We start from the raw sequence: 17,034 nt of genomic DNA, 5'->3' as shown, positions 1-17,034 counted from the left end.
CTACTGAAAACTTAATAGTTAATGGAAGCAGCAGAAAAGAAGAAAAAATATAAGAAAAAACAGCATAGCAAGATGTCTGAAGCATAGCAAAATGTCTGAAGAGGGTAAAAAATAGAACTCAGAATAAAGTTGAAGGGAATGCAAGTAGATGAAAGAAAGCATACATCTTCCTTTATGACAAGAGAACAGAAAGAAGGAATAGGTTGCAAAGTACCAACTGTCTACATATAATGACAGAAGGAAATTCCCTCTTCATGGCCTATATTTTTCCTCAAATACATAAGTTGAATTCATCTGATAGGAGGAAAGATTTAGGAGATTTGAGATGAGACTGGAGAAATTTTTAAATAGCCAAGTTGGCAATGAAAGGAAGATTTAACTAGAGAAATTTTGAAGGATTAACAGAAAGTATAATGAGACAAGTAAAATTTAGGGTTAATATGCCAGCTCATGTGATTTTCTCTAACAATACTCATTAGCCCAGATGTAGCAGGAAATATCAACTATTGGATTTATCTCATGTTGAGTTTTCCTGGGTAAAAGTTATAGAAGAACAACAAGGCAAGTTATCTGAGGATATTATTACAGAGGGGTTGAAAGATCTGTCATAGTGCTAGATAGGGAAGTAAAGAGAAGAGGTGAATAACTGAGAGAAAATCAACCAGTGGATGTGTAACCCTGGTGATGTTGACAAAACAGTATAGTAGTAGGGATAACTGAGTAAAAGAGGTGAAAAGAATGTAGGAGCGAGATGTCTGGGATTAAGAGTGCAGAGGTGGAATTGTCCTAGATGCTAATGTAGTCCTGGCTGTGGCCACAGGAGTGTGTGGATGGAAGTAAATTTTAAAGTCACAAGAATTTAGGTACCAGGATTTACACTAGATAATGTAGAGGAACTGAGCTTGTGGGGTGCTGGATGGGCCATAATGTGAATATTGAAGTAACCTAAGAGATGGTGGCAGGACTTGATATAGGGAGATACACTGAGTGATATATTCAAGTCCCCAGGGCTTAAGGAAGCATGATTAGTATATTTGGTAAGGAGCCAAATATCCTGAGCTCCAAATGAGCAAGGGAAGTTTCTAAAGAGAACTGGAGTAAGGGTCAGGGATTGGCTTGGGGAGTGGGAAGAATGCTGACTCCCCACTTCCTGACCCAGGGATATGAGATGTGTGGGTGAATGAGTAACATCAGCTTGAGGCATGCTGTGGTTGTCCCACAGGACAATACATTTCAGTTAAAGCAAGAGGTAGAGAAATGTCACAAAAGAAATTTTAAAAGAGATTTATTTATTTGTTTGTTTGTTTGCCACATAATGGGGATTTCACAATCCATAATTGAAAGGTGTGAGAATGCAAGAAGAGTGTGAGGTTAGATTAGGGGAGAGGAAACCTGGAGCAGTATGGAGATGAGAATAGAAAAAAGAAAAGAGGATAAACACATATTTGCACGAGCTTTCATCCTAGGCGATTACCAAGGATAACAGGGATATGAGAAATAGGGAATTTAAGTGGAATTTGTGCTTAACTATAGAAATCATAACCTGAGTCAAGAGTATCCTGGTAAGAAAATAAATGGACCCTATTTCAGAGGAATTCAGAAATATCATTTGTATCTGTGATTGACCCTGATTCAGTTATGATTTTGAAAACGAAGTTTTTTTTGAACTTGAGTTTTAACTGAGAGACACTGCTCCACTTTTTCTTTGAACTTACTGAGGACCTACTGTGCAAGCCACCTGCTGAGGCACAGGGTGCTATGGGGAACACAGCACAGCACATATTCCCTGCCTTAAGTGAATAATTTATTAATTCTGTTTTTTCAGATACTTTTCTATTCATTTAGCCAGAATTTTTAAAATTATTTTTCTTGAAATTAATACAAAAACATGTATTCTGGATCATCTTTCTTATTACTCAAAGAACACTTTTTTCTCTGAAAATTATGGGGTGACTCTCATGCCAAATTAATAAACAAAAATTTTTATTTTTTCAGGAAACATTTGTGGCAACACTGGGATTGTGAGGCAGGGTAGTAATGAGAAGCTTCTCCAAGAAATCTAATGTAACACTTAGGTCTAATTACTTTTCTTTAAACTCTGAGTCTTAAAAATAATGTCTAAAATAAATAAATAATATAAATGCTAAAATTCATTTACTTGCGTCGATGATAAAATCCTTTGTTTTACTCAGAAAGCGACAGACGACTGCTTTTCCAGCTACATCGCTGTCATAAGCTCTACTCAGTTGTGTCCCAGGAAGTGTGTTTTAAGGAAAATTCACTGGGTTAAAAAAGATCTGAATCTTTTGCTGCGATGTGGGAAAACACTGAAGAGAAAACAGACTTTTAACTAAAACTAAGTTAAACTATTAAAACGAACAAATTTATCAATAATTATTTCGTGTGTTTGTCCCTATAAATTACATTCACAAGTAAAATTGTAATTTTGAAAAAAAGTTTAAAACTAAGTCATTTTTTTTTCTTTTAACTCACATTTCAGTATTGTTCTGTGTTGTGCTGTGCAGAACAAACTTAAAGAACAAGTTGAGATCCCAGCTTTACTACAACTTATTTCAGTCCTTTCATTAACAGCTATAATGTAGAATGGTTATTTCAGTTAAAAGCCAGTTTCGTTAATTCTCTTCTTTAGCTTACTGATCATTTCCATCAAATCATTCTTGCACATTTGAATAAGCTATATTTTTCATTTAAAAGTTTGCTGTATTGTATTTTTAAATGTTAGTTGAAAAAATCAGTGAAACATCCTTTCTGCATTAATTTATTTATTTATTTTCATTGCTTTTCTTTTTATTAGAAAAAAGAGGCTCTGTTTTTGGTTAAGTTGTGACTCATTGTAAATTGTGTTATGCTGCACCTCCAGAGTAAAAATCAGAAATTGGCATATCCTGTAACTCACTCCCAGAGTATGTAGTGTGACTAAAAGTCAATATAAATAATATTTAAAATAGCCCAATATTAAAACAATAGTCTTAAATTAAGTATTTTATGTAACATTTTGTTGTATAATAGAGTTTTTAATAAAACAAATTAATAAAAGAGGGCCTAAAGGTAAAAAATAATACCAAAAGTAGAGCCTTGTTTGAAATAATAAAACATTGTCCTGAGTTTTTCTTCTTTATTTAAATACACACACACAAGAAGAGACAAAGTGAGAATCAGAGAATAAGAGAAAATAATATTCAATGATTTAAAAGGATCTCAGCAGGGATTCAAATTCCTTATTACACTTAACCTTAAATATCTTAAAAGCTAAGGAAACATCAAAAGTTAAACAAAGCTGTGCATATTAATAAAATCTTGAAGATGTTCATATCTAGACCAGCTTCCCTAAAGCCCATAGCAATGCCTACTAATAAATGCATGGCTTTGAGTATTTATACAAATTCAATCTTTACTCGAATTTAAGCCAACAGGTCAAATTGTTACTCAATGTTGAAACCAATCATTTTCTTCTGTTTAACTGAGTGATTATGCACATAGGTCATATCTCTAGTTCTGTGTCTGTCTCCTGTGTATATCTGGTGAGAAGATTATCAGAAAAGCCAGGATCATTGTGTAACATCAATTTAAATTATAAGTATTTGGAGTTGAGGTGGGGTATCCTATGGAGACTTTTTGGCAAGCAATCCAGGTGATTTGCAATTTAATCCTTGTTTATCTAATAGAAAGTGCTCTATAATAGGATATTTATTTATTTATTTTTATTATTATTATTATTATTATTTTTTTTGCGGTACATAGGCCTCTCACTGTTGTGGCCTCTCCCATTGCGGAGCACAGGCTCAGTGGCCATGGCTCACGGGCCCAGCCGCTCCGCGGCATGTGGGATCTTCCCGGACCGGGGCACGAACCTGTGTCCCCTGCATCGGCAGGCGGACTCTCAACCACTGCGCCACCAGGGAAGCCCTAAAGAGTTATTTTTAACATTACTCTGTATATATTTGTATACCCTAAGATGATTCAGTCAACATGTATTTCTGAGTGACACCACCAATGCACTTAGTACTCACTTGATGTCTGAGGAGCTCCAGAGGTGAGCAAGAACCATTCTTAGGTTGTTTGTAACCTAGCAAAGATAATGGAGGGATAAAAATAACTACAGCATAGCAGAGTGGGTGATAGGTTTCAGTAAAATAGTATCAAAGTTCAGGAGAGAGAAGAGACACTTCCAAAAAGGGGAAAAGAAAGAAAGCTTCAAGGAGGATGTGACTTCTATAAAATGAAGCTTTTAAGTACCAAAGTTTTTTGATCTTATCAGTGAAATGATTTTAGTGGGTGTCTATCAATATATGTACATTTATATATTTATAAACTATATCAAATATGGCATAATATATGCTATAAAATATAAACAAAAATTAGAATAAATTTAAAAGAATGATACATGAAAAAGACTATCACATTGTTATGCATATTGTATTATATTTATTATAAATATTATTGAATGCAAAATGACATGAATATACTGCAATAAAATGTTTTTCTCTCTTTCAAGTATAAATAATATGGTACATAGTGCTTTCTATTATTTTATTAATACTATTTCATAATGAGATGAAGAATCTGCTAGAGATAAATCACAATGTTTCTTTAAAAACTTATTAATCATCCAAGAAGCATTTGACATATTAAACTCTTAATTATATTTTATATAATTAGGTATATAATTTTATATAATTTAGGTATATAAATATAATGTTGATTAAATTTAATAATACTTATAGTGAGAGCAAATGAATATGCTTCATTATTATTGATGGTCCAATTTTTGCATTGTGTAATATATTCATAGTCAGGGTCAAAAGTCAGTTTATATTTAACTCGGTGGTTGTTAAAGATGGAAAATATGCCATAGATCTCTCACAAATATGTGTAGAGCTAAATTGAAGAAGTACATCATTTTGTAGTTAATAAATCATGAACTCATCTTTTAGTTTTATCTGCCAGTGCTCAAAAGTATTGAATATTGACAGCTATAAAATGTTCTTAACCTTTGATGTAAATCTAATTTTATTTCAAACTAATAGGAAAGTATTACATTTTACATTTTTAATCAGTTAGTTTAAAATCTGCTGAGTCTTTTCATGTGGAAGATTCTTAAACTGATTAGAAAATTCTGTTTTCCAGTACAAGTGGGCTGACATAAGAGTTTTTGTAGGTGGAACACTTTCAGTGATTTGAATCATAGAATGGTGGAAACATTTCCAAATGCATCTCTCCATAGCATGAGTTTTTTTCCAAAAGCAGTTGCTTTCTTATTCGTCATTAAATGCCACATTGATCTCTAGGGGACTGATAGAGTACTTTCTATTATTATTATCCTCCACGAAGTACTTGAATATTACAGAAATGGTAAACATATTTGGAAGACTTTTCTTTTTGTAAGGAAAGTTATATAACTCATCCTTAAACTTGACAATTCTTTGAATACTGTGACATTTAATAACAAGTAAACATGTATAGGAAGATGTATTCTCATTATTTTCCTCACCTCTGTATAAAACATTATGATTTTTAAAGATCTGTTTCCTCACCTCAATCTCCAAAGTAGCCACTTTGATGATTACTTTTTTCCCTTTCTGTCTTAAACTTCTCCATCTCTGCTGCAATAATTTGCTGTGAATAATGAAAGTGAACGTATTGATATGTCACATATGATGCTATTTCTATAAGCTAATTCTTGATTCCTTTGTTTATTTTTAATACAAAACAGCCATTCTATCAGAGATTATCATTAGATTTCCCCCCTTTAATTTTATCTTCTTTAGAGTGTTCATTTGTGTGTGTGTGTGAGAGCCCTTTTTCTTTATTGAATTTTTCCTTTAGTGGTTCAAAAAAAGTAATTCTTCAAATTTTTTGTTACCAAAATAGAATCTAATAAATACTATAAGCTAAGCATTTTTAAAGCCTGCACTTTTATCCAACTATAGTGCAACAACCTCATACTAAATGGTTAGTTTTAGTAATAGTTTATTTAAAACTTTAACATTTCTCTACATCTATTTCTACTGTATAAATATCAATTATTACCTTAATCAAATGTAGACTTTTGACTTTTGCTATTATGCATTTATTGCCAAATTGGTAAAATTTTGTCAGGCTCCAAATATACTCCTAATTTGCAACATTGCTAAAAATATCACATAATATTGACATTTTGCTAACTCTGATGTCTTCAAGCCACCATGAGCTAATATCTCCAAGAAGAATATGCACTTCAGCTGAAATTCTTTATTAATAATAATACATGCAAATCCACATTGCAACAACTTTTTCTGAATAATATTGAAGGTTTTTGGCTGCCTTATTGGTAGATCAATTTTTAACTCCTAATACCAGCATCAAGCATGCATGTCCAATGTCATTTATTGCTTCCCCTATGTTTTTCTTCACTCTTGTTTCATTTAATTTAAATTTATTTTTTAATTAGCAAAGGGAGATTTAGTTTAAACAAGATGATATAATACATAAATTCACTTCAATCCTATTTACATGATGTGCAAATGATGCAACATGCCGGATGTAAGCAAATATCCCTTGTCTGTACAGTGGGATTCCTACTCTGACCTCCATGTGGCTTGTGAGTGTTTGACATGAGGACCCATAATAATGCCACTGCCTAAATGAATATTAAAACTTAGCTTCTCTTTTATATTTCAGATTTTTTAAGTGTAAATAGAAATTCTAATGTTTCCTTCCAACAGTACAGTAGATTATTTTCCACATTTCCTTGTGTGTTAGAATACACTTTGGAGAATGTTACCTTAATTTACTTCATTTATATGAAATATTTCACCATTAATATTTGCTAATTTATTCATTAATTTATGCATTCATGTAATAAAGGGAAGAAGAAAAGGGGAGAATGAGAAGCTGGTGGTGAAGGCAGTATGAACAAAATTAGGATGTTGGAAAAAAATATATATATATATGTATATATACATATATATATATTTTTTTGTTTGTTTGTTTGTTTGTTTGTTTTTGTTTTGCGGTACACGGGCCTCTCACTGTTGTGGCCTCTCCCGTTGCGGAGCACAGGCTCCGGACACACAGGCTCAGCGGCCATGGCTCACGGGCCCAGCTGCTCTGCGGCACGTGGGATCTTCCCAGACTGGGGCACGAACCCGTGTCCCCTGCATCGGCAGGCAGACTCTCAACCACTGTGCCACCAGGGAAGCCCTGGAAAAATATTTTTGTAAAATGAAATACACAGCAGTTTCTCATTATTCACTTTTGAGTTAGGCTATGGCATGACTACAAATGCATTTTAGAAAGATTCATATGAAGGGACACTAAGGGTTGACTAGCAAGGTGAGAAAGTGGAGGGTACAGTGGTAAAAAGACTTTTCTAGCTTTCTATATGAGAGGTAAGGAGTGCCCAAAATAAGTTGTTGTCAGGAATATAGAAAGATACTTATACTTTATACTTATAGAATAATCTCTGCTATGTGGAATATATATATTATAAACAATCATATATGTACACACATATATGGATAGGTAATTTAAAAGTAATAGAATGATATTTATTTGATTCACTGTAATTCAAATGAAAATCAAAATGTTTTATTTCTTTGTAAAAAAAAAAAAACTTATCCAGATTAGTTTGAACAGTGCTTGCTCTCTTCTCATCATGTAATTTGAGATATAGAACAAGGATCATTTCTGTGCCATGGCAAGTTGTCCTATTTCTTTCTAGGCTGGATGAGCTTCCCATATTTTATCATTTGCACTTTCAACGTGGTTACATGTCTTTGAGATTTCCTTTAATGAGAAGTTTTTGACGATGTCACTACCTCTGGGACAGCTTCATCCTTTTTATCATAACTATTTTCTTCATTTTCATTGATAAGTCACCTTCACTGTGTTCCTCTGGCTGCATATCTGGAGTTTCTCAAATGGTGGCAGTGTCAACATTCCCACAATCCTCTGTTTCTTATATTAACTCCATTTGTGTTTGATTGGAATCCTGCAAAGTTATTTGCACAATGTGGTAAATATTTCTGCCATACTGCATGCATATTACTTGCTATTCCTTCTTTCCTGATGCTCTCATGATTTTATGTGCATGCTTTATGTTATATTTCATCCAAAAATCAGCTAAGGAAATTGCGTGATCTTCAGTTTTTGTGTCAATAGCCCGCCTGAAAAACAATCTAAGGTTATAGGCTTTACAAATTGAGATGACTTCTTGATCTATTGATTGGAAAAATTAAATTGTGTTTGGTGGTAAAAAGAAAATTTTCACATTTTCGTTCATGACCCTAAGAGAATCAGGATGATGTGGAGCATTATCTAGATTAGAAATGCTTTAAAATTTAAATTATTTTGCCAATAGTGTCTCTCTACCACTGAGAAAAACAAGGGTATATAGGACTCAACCAGTCACAGTGCTAGAAAAATCCTTTGAAGCACATCATCCTTTAATGGTGGCATCAAAATCTACCAAGGATTGAGAGTTTTCTATATTGGATTAAAAATCAATTCCACACAGCCTTATTAAACATGAAATGAAATCAACAAGCTTCTATATAGCTGTGGCAGTGTATTGAACTTGGCTTAGATGACCCAATTAAGTTCTAGGAAATGTTTGCATCTCAAGGGTGCCATGGGACTCCAGGTATGTAAGTTAGAAATGGTGGTAGGTTAGATTTACTACATATACTCTAGACACAGTTTCCTTTTGAGTGAGATGCTAGGAGACAATTCTCCATGGATTTCTTGCATTTCTATTGGTCTTGTGAACACAGAACCTGACCACCTTTGTTCTAGACTATCTTTAAGGATTTCTGTGTAGGGAACAGTCTTGAAAGATAGAAATAATGCAACTAGAATAAGAGATTAGTTTGTTTATTGTCCAATATAATAAAGTCTCCCTCCAATGCAAAAATCAGGCAGACATAATAACACTTATAAAAGATTTGAGTTCCCTAAACTCAAAGATCCTCTCTTATAACTCAACCCACTGCATATGCAGGCATCACATGGCCTCTTTGAATCACTCTTTGAAATTCAGGACTTAAGAACCCGTGTGAATGCTGACACTCTGGCTTCTGCAGTTCCCTTGAGTAATAATGTACTTTGTCTCTGACCCAAGAGACTTATATCTTCCACCATGAGCAACCATGGTTCTCATAGCAGCAACCATGAAGCTATGGGAAGCAAACCTCTCTGCTTACAAATAAAGCAAAATTTCATACCCTTCACAACTTCTTGCCATGATAAACCTCAATATATCTTTCTAATCACCCAAACAGATCCAAAGCATAACTAGAGCAAGTTCAAAACTGTAGAAAGAAAATATTTCCTAGGTGTGCTATGCCTTAATGGCAAACTACTAGAGATTCTTATATAGAGAGGCCAAATTTTCAGGGAAGTAGTATAGCAAAGTACTTGTAATCAAAGATACCTGGTTTCAGTAAAGTTGTTACTTCTATGGATGTTATTTAACCCTCCTACACATCGTTTCCCTCATTTATAATAGGTGGGAAGTTATAGTAACTACCTCAGAGCTGTTATGAAGAGTGTTTGAGGTAATGCATGAATGGCACAAGCACAGTACAGGATATATGAGAAGCACTCAACAAATATTTTATTTTGCTTTAGAGTTACTTAGGATACCTCATTAAATAGTTCAAAATCTAGAACAGAATCTTGTGGATCCTCACATCGTACACCCCATGGGATTGTGATTTGAACATTTTTGGAAGTAATCTATCCTATTCTGAGTTCTGTTCAACATCAACACTTGCAGTAAGATTCCTCTGTAATGTTATAAACCTTTCCCTAAAGAATTAAAGCATCTTTATACATGTATCTACAGGGATCTCTTAAGAACAGATGGTAAATGAGGAAGGTTACCTGGATGGTACAATTCATCCTCCAACCCACCATCAAATAGTTCTAATTTACAAACCTGATTATGTCAGTTTTCTGCTAAAACATTCTCCTTACAAAAGAGAGGCCAGACAACTTAGCATGCAGTATCTCACATTTTGCACATGTCTCCTTTCCCCTTCTCATGTACCACACATCCTGTAAAATCAAGGCTTCTTCATAGTCTCTTTAATGCCTCCATTTTTACAGATATGATTCTGTGTCCAAAAAAGCCTCTCTCTGATTTATTCCTTGTAAAATCTTACTCATTCTTCAGGAATCAAATCAAACATCATTTCCTCAGTGAAGACATTCATGATTTCCCCAGGATAGTCACCCAGCCTACTGTCATCTACAAGAGTTCTGTACACACTTTATTATGGCACTTATAACATAGAATGTAAAGATTTGCTTACATGAGTGTTTCCTTATGTCTAACTCACGTTTGTGTTTCCATTGCTCAGGACAATGAAAGGCTTGTTATTTATCTTTTTGGTCTTTGAATGAATGAATGAACAAAAGACTCTGTGTCTACCATGATATTATGGCTTAAATTCTACTGTGAGAATTTAATTCATTTGAATCTTAAGGATGTATATTCTTACAGAATCTTATATTAAAGTCCAAAACTGTCTGGCAGGCACATCCTGCCAAACACAGTGCTGCCTCGGTCCCTTTGAAATGACCATTCTCTCTGCCTGGAACATTCTTCCCCTGGATGTTCACATGTCGTGATCCGTCATCTCCTTCAAGTTTTTGCTCAATTATCACTTTCTTTTTGAAGTTGGTAAACTTCTGATTTAAATAGAAACTCTTCCTTCTGTCCCTGTCTTATTTTCATCTATAGTAATCATCCTTTAAAATACTATGCAGTTGTTTATAATATCTATTGTCAGTTTCCACTCACTGCAACGTAAACTATATGAGGTCAGGGATTATTTTTTTTTCTTCAAGGAGCCATCTCAATAACTGGAAGAACACTAGGCTTAAGGATTATTTGAAATAATTACTATAAGGGGCAAACTATGGACAAGAGTTTCTCATTGAGTTCTTTCTGAATTCAACATCTTATAAAACTGATTCAGAGAAAAGTTCAAGGATTTGATTTATGATATTGAAATGAACTTTAGAATGCCTCCAGTACAGATTTCATAGTTCCTTCTGGGACCTGGATAGACAGATAGATAGATAGATATAAATTTATATGCTTATATAATGTTTTTTTCCTCTCAATGATTATGTTAAACAACTCCTTCTAAAATATAGTTTAATGTGTGAAAAAACTATAGTTTTTTTTAAAAGCATCTTTGAAATTCAAGAACTAAAATAAGCAACAGAAGGGCAGGCTAAAAACAATCAATTGATTTGTGTGTTTTGGCTAAGCAGGGAAGAACAGAGGGTAGTGCGGGGAGAAAAGAAGAGGGCTGGTCTGTTTGTTACTCATTCTGTTGAGTCACTGGTTGCGTGTCTGAAAAATACAGATCTTTTGTGAGTAACTCAAGGTCTTTTGAACCAAAGGCTTAAGTAACCCTTGGAGGAAATGAGAGTTTATAATTGCTTTCTCATATATTATTTAATCTTATAACTGGAAAAATCCCATTAATACATGAATTCCCTCATATAGGATTTCAAACTAACAGATAAAGATTTTACACAGTAGTAGTATTTTTCAGGTTGATCTGTTTATTTAGTATTATACAATTTATTTCATTAAGACTAAAAATCATTCAGGTATTTGTCTATTATTTGGTTGGTTGGTGGGTTTTTAATTACCTTCTTTTCTGAAATCTCCCAAAAATCTTCAAAGAGCCTAAATTTTTTTAATAAATTGCTAATTTACCCCTGATAGAAAAGGTACACAGTTAAAAGGCACTCTGTCTTTTTTGTTTGTTTAAATTTATTTATTTTATTTAGTTTATTTTTGGCTGCATTGGGTCTTCGTTGCTGCTCTCGGGCTTTCTCTAGTTGCGGCGAGGGGGATGCTACTCTTCCTTGCGGTGCACGGGCTTCAGTAGTTGTGGCTCGTGGGCTCAGTAGTTGTGGCTCATGGGTTCTAGAGCGCAGGCTCAGTAGCTGTGGTGCACGGGCTTAGTTCCTCCCTGGCATGTGGGATCTTCCCGGCCCAGGGCTCGAACCCCTTTACCCCTTCATTGGCAGGCGATTCTTAACCACTGCAAAAGGCACTCTGTTTTTGGCTTTCTTTTTCCTGAATAGAATGTTTATGATGACAAATAGAGAATGAAGAGAAAAAAAAATCAAGGACAAATAAATTTCTTTTTCTCTTTTGCTTCCATAAAATACTCCTTTGCAAGTTTCATTGTCTATGTAGTTTGGAGAAGTAGTCAGGCCTTGAAGTCTTAAAATTATCAACCAGTATATGGGTCATGCCTAGTCAATCTGTCACAAAATGAAAGCTGGAAAATATTTTGCTGAGATTTAAATAGTCTTAAAGAGTCAAAGTTAATTACACTAATCCCTCTACTTCCTGAAGTTGTGATAGCGAAAGAATTTATTCATACACTTAAATATATGAACTGAACATATGAAAGCAATCTAAATAGTGATGACTCTAATAGAATAACATGAGGCAATCTTTTCTGGACCTAGAGAGAACATAATATTCACTTCCAGTATTCCCTTTTGCACATAAGGGAACCAAGATCACGAATGGATATGTTGACATTTCACTCCATTCTTGGAGAACTCTATTTGTATACGTGGTTTGATGGGGAAGAGAGCTGGAAGTCTGCTTACCACTTAATAACTCTCTTATTTATAATTTGTCCAAACCCCTCACTTTTCTTCTCTTTAACATGAAGACAACATTTTCCTCACAAGCTTTAAAAATTATTATTATATATATGGCATATGTATGACATCTATGACATTTCTTGGCTCGTAGAGGTATTCATATCCATAACCTTTCTCTTTATCGTCCACTCATCATCCCAAATTTGTTCTCTGGAGCTAAACAAGCCTCATTGCAATTCTTATTGTTTCATGAATTTGAAAAGGAATATTGGTATTTTCCTCAATTATTCAATGGTCCTATTATCTACTTTAAACATCACTAGTCCTGTCATTGTTTTTTAGGTGATATTATCTCAAGTGTTCTCCAAAATGTAGTTATTTTTTCCAAAGGCATGTCTGTAAATTTATGAAATGCAGTATTCTGAACTCTATTCAATACCCGCAAAGGAAGGTTGATTGGTTCCAAGGTGTATGTTATACTTACATAATAATGGTAAGAAGTGATATTTTATTCTCTACTAACTTTTGTTTGTATTCTTTTATATTTGAGAACAAAATGAGTGTTAATAATTATATCAAGGATACTTTGGTTGGAACCCTAACTGTATAGCCACAAAGCCTACAATATATCCCATAATATCTATTACATTATTTTGGGAAATGCTGAGTTTGTTTAAGTCTCCTGGGTCTTTTTCATAAAATAAGTATACTAATACCCAGGTTGTATTGATTATGGTGTCTGGCACATGGAACACACATTAATTAATAGTGATATTAGCAGGGAATTATTGTGTCACAATTTTAGTTTTTCATCATTATAGAGTGTTTTAATAAGCCACATGTCTTTTAGCTAATTTACCTTTTTCCTGCTTGAAAGGAACTAATCTTGAAATTATAGTTTGGAAATACTCCATCTCTTCTTTAGCCACAAGAATTTTAAGCTGTAAAGTCTTTTCCTTGAAGTTGAGGAAGCCCATATGTCTAATGTATGGGAGATATCTTTGCTCACACTCATTGTTTTCTGCCTTGGCCATCACAAACACATTTAAATGACATGATCACTTTTCCCCAGATAACATTAATGTTACTTAATCCTTGTTCTTTCAGATTTAAATCTAAAACAGCAGCTCTACTAGTCAATCCCTTTACCTTCTTGAGAGAGGAAATAATCTCTAAGACAGAATAAAAATATAATAAGTGCTCATCTTTTAGTAAAATAAAATTTATATTTACTATATGAATTAGCAAATTCTCATATCACAAATAGTTCTTTTCTGTGACTCAGTTTTGTAATCAAATAATATGCTAATGAATATAGTTGTGATGATAATGATCAATGTTCATATTTAGCAATCTTATAAGTGCTGTATCAGGTATTGTTTATTCTCACAAATCTATATTTTTTGGTTTCCACCACTCCCAATAGCATCTTCTGCTCAAGCCATATAGAACTTCTGCAGGTTTTCCCAACTGTACTCTGCTGTTTTAAACCACCTAGGCTTTCTATACTGTTTTTCCCATGCCTTTTCTCCCTGGAAAACTCCCAGTTATCATTAAATATCATCCTCAGATAGAGTTAATCACTCCTTCTATCATTAATGTACTTATAAAGAGGCATTTTAGTTGCTTGTTAGTATGTCTCTAACAAGACATACTTGTTATGAGCACCTCGAAGGCAGAGATAATTTATTTTCATCTTAGTATTGTGTGCATTGCACATAGTACAAAATTTGTTGAGTAATGGAATACTGAATGAATGTACAAACTGAATGAGTGAACCTCTAAATATGTAATAGTTATTAAATCTGGAATACAGCCAACTATGGAGAATGCAGTATCTTTATTTCCCATCCATAAAAATAACTGAGGGTCCAAATGGACCTCATTCAGGCATTGCACATTAGAAACCCATTTTGTTTTAAAAAAAAAAAAAGTGAGTAAAATGCCAGTAATTAAAAATCTGGAGATTGCACATAAAAAACCCAAATTCCTAACTTCCTTGGAAAATCATAAGATTTGGCAACACACTGTATGCATTCTTTTATGACAACTGTTGGCTCAAGTTAGATGGTAGCTGCCCCCTCTAGTCTGGCACATATAGTCCCTGTCCCTATATTCTTATATACAGATTCTCTCATTCACCACTAGTGCATGAATTTGACCCTGGGATTCGGTCAGTTTTATTAGAGTTTTTAAAAACTAGGGATTGTTCTAAATTGAACACCACTGTTCTCAGTAAAAAGGGATAGACATTTTAGAGAGGGGAGAAAGAAGGGAGAAATATATAAAGATGAAGCACATATGATAGATAAAACTCTCATGTGAAAGATTTCCTCCCTATACCAGGATGAAAGAAAACTTATCACCAGAGATGGGAAGCCAAGAGAAATCTGTACAAATAGACAATGCTAAAATTACTTTTATCTTCCTTTAGTCTTCCCATATATTTTAGTTATTTTTCCACAATTGCTTTTCTTTTTTCAACCTAGTATATAATATATAAGCACTTGGGTCTATTGGCTTTTTGAGTATTTTCCTTTGGAAGCTTCCATATACGTTTAAAAATGTATATGCTTTTCTCCTGTTGATCTGTTTTATGTCCATTTAATTCCCAGGCCCAGGTGGAGACTCTAAGAAGGTAGAGTAAAATTTTGTCTCCCCTACATATGGGTACACCTCTAACAGCCTTTTCTTCATTTTGCAACAGAACACTGTATAAATTTGACATTGCAAAGGTCTGTCCTGTCTTGTCTTTAAATGTGCAGAGTAGTTTAGATACAGCAGAATCTAGCAGATTATCCACCAGGAGATGGTGGCAGATGTAACAATAAGTGGTACATGGTGAGTGAAAATAGTGGAACCCAGAAGCCGCTAAGCAGATAAAAGATGGTGTGGCAGTAGTGGATATATTCATGAGTGCCTGTGACACATATTTAGAAGCACACTTGAGGGTTAATTTATAGGTAGTTGATATCCTTTGTGAAAACGAGAGACAAAGTCCAGTTATGCTTATTTTGAAATAGTTTATATGACACCGTTCTGACACTTGAATGATATATAATGAAATATAAAATATTGTGTTCTAATATTTGAAGAACTTCATAAATCTACTCCTGAGGGCAGCAGAGATAACTATGCATTTACCAAAACCCATGATCTATATTTCCTGCTACACAGCTAGAGGACATTTTTGAGCCTTCCTTTCACTAGGTATGGCCAATAAGATGTGGAAAGATGTGTAGTACACAATACCAGGCCTGGCATGTAAAAATATCCAGCATAATCCTTTAAACTCTGTCCTATGATTAGATAGGAAAAACCTTCAGTTGTCTTTGAGCCTTACGGATTGGGAGAGCCACATGACTAAAAGAACCTGGATCCCTGAAAGACAATATGGAAAGCTGCCCACCAACCAGAAACATCTTCATTAGGCTTGAGTGAAAAAGAAACTTCTACTGTGTTAAGTCATTGTTATCTGGGGGTTACCTATACTAAAAAATAAACCTAGTCAACCAAATAGTCTGAAGTTCTCTCTCTTCACATCTTTTCAGTTGATTACCTCTCTGAGTCAATGTAAAAAAGAAAAAAAAAAAAACAACCCATATTAGCTGAAACCAGAAACCACAAACAGTCTTTGTGCACAAATAAGTAGCTATTTGATCTGTTCCACAACCATCGTTATTTCAGTCTTTGCATTGTCTACCTGAGAACTATCAAAAACACTGTCTGTCATATTCTCTTCCTCGTCTGGAAGAAACTAGACATGTTCAAACTTCCATGGCCATTCCAGTAGTACTGTTAAAAAAATCACTGCACACTCACAAATCTGTACTTCCCTTCCTAAAATAGGGTGTTGACCTCAAACGAAAACAGTTTGAAGCTACATCTACATGGGTGACCATGTGTGGCATAAAATAGATTTTCCAGCATGTGTTTATTTGGCAATGACTTAAAAGTACAACCAGATGTTTTTATGGAGAACAGCTCTTTTAGCCACAAATGTTTCCAATTTAAATACGTTTGTTTTGACTCTATTTTCCTGCAGATGGAAAACATCCATTTTCTTTCTTTCTAGTGGGGATAGACAGTGAACGTTGGCAAATCTCATAGAGAATGATTACCAGTGTAGACAAAACTTCAATGAAAGCTTTCATTTTCCATAAGGAGAATTTTTAAAAGACAATTTTGCATTTTAAATAGGAAGGCTCTTTTAAGACCATTTTCCCCCTCTAATTTGTACCATAAGTCTTAAACATCTGTATGTGTTTGATCCAAAGGGAACTACCTTACTTCTAAGTGATAAGTCAGATGGATCTATTCAGAATGACAGCATAGCTTCTGGATGTGCCATCAGTAGCTACTGCATATAGATATTACAGAATG

The 17,034-nt window shown here is 34.1% G+C and overlaps 1 pseudogene across 1 annotated transcript in view; it reads right to left on the bottom strand.

The window, feature by feature from the left end:
* Positions 1 to 17,034, bottom strand: part of LOC307057946 (cadherin-related family member 3-like) — a 178,530-nt pseudogene that overhangs the window by 133,121 nt on the left and 28,375 nt on the right. The window contains exons 2-3 of the transcript in view: positions 4,032 to 4,087; positions 2,159 to 2,327 (exon numbers count right to left, since the gene is read on the bottom strand). The product of the transcript in view is annotated as a cadherin-related family member 3-like (transcript). The remainder of the gene's footprint in view (positions 1 to 2,158; positions 2,328 to 4,031; positions 4,088 to 17,034) is intronic.

This window comes from Hyperoodon ampullatus, assembly GCF_949752795.1.
Source record: "Hyperoodon ampullatus genome assembly, chromosome: 9".
NCBI classification, from domain to species: Eukaryota; Metazoa; Chordata; class Mammalia; order Artiodactyla; family Ziphiidae; genus Hyperoodon; species Hyperoodon ampullatus.
Note: the sequence above shows the minus strand (reverse complement) of the source record. Positions and strands in the feature narration are given on the sequence as shown.